The sequence below is a fragment of the Etheostoma spectabile genome, chromosome 20, assembly GCF_008692095.1.
Source record: "Etheostoma spectabile isolate EspeVRDwgs_2016 chromosome 20, UIUC_Espe_1.0, whole genome shotgun sequence".
Lineage (NCBI taxonomy): Eukaryota > Metazoa > Chordata > Actinopteri > Perciformes > Percidae > Etheostoma > Etheostoma spectabile.
Genome location: NC_045752.1, coordinates 15101529 through 15102153, shown reverse-complemented (window position 1 = coordinate 15102153; position 625 = coordinate 15101529). Strand labels below are relative to the sequence as shown.

The 625-nt window shown below is 48.5% G+C and overlaps 1 pseudogene; it reads left to right on the top strand.

Annotated features, from left to right (window-relative positions):
• Positions 1–625, top strand: part of LOC116669934 (alcohol dehydrogenase 1-like) — a 6246-nt pseudogene that overhangs the window by 4512 nt on the left and 1109 nt on the right.

The window sequence follows — 625 nt, the reverse complement described above, 5'->3', positions numbered from 1 at the left end:
ATCAATTCATAACAAGAGTTATCTCGAGACACTTTAATGATAGAGTAGGTCTAGACCACACTCCATAATTTACGAAGACCCAACAGTTCTAGTAGTTTCCTCCAGAGCAAGCAACAGTGCGACAGTGGCGAGGAAAAACTTCCTTTTAGGCAGAAACCTCGGGCAGACCCTGGCTCTTGGTAGGCGGTGTCTGAAGGGCCGGTTGGGGTTAGAATGAAGAGTGGAAATAACAAAAGTTTGTAGCAGTTCTTTGTAGTAGTTCATGGCATAGCAGGGCGCTGTGGGCATTACAAGGCACAGCAGGACGTAGCTGGGCACTGCAGAGTGTAGCAAGATGAACATGGCATCGCAGGACGTTTAGCGGGACCATGGCAACAGCTGCTACCATGATTTTGGAGCCTCCCTGATCTAGGGAACATGCTGGGGAAAAAAGAACATAAGGACTCCGGGGAGTGACTCCCCAGAGCTAGGCTAGTAACACGCATTTCTGGGACATGGATGCACATAATTGGAAAGATAGAGGAGAGAGGAGCTCAGTGTGTCATAGGAAGTCCCCATCTGTCTAAAACTATTACAGCATAACTAAGAGAGACAGGGTAAGGAGAGGAGCCTGGTCGGGCTAGAA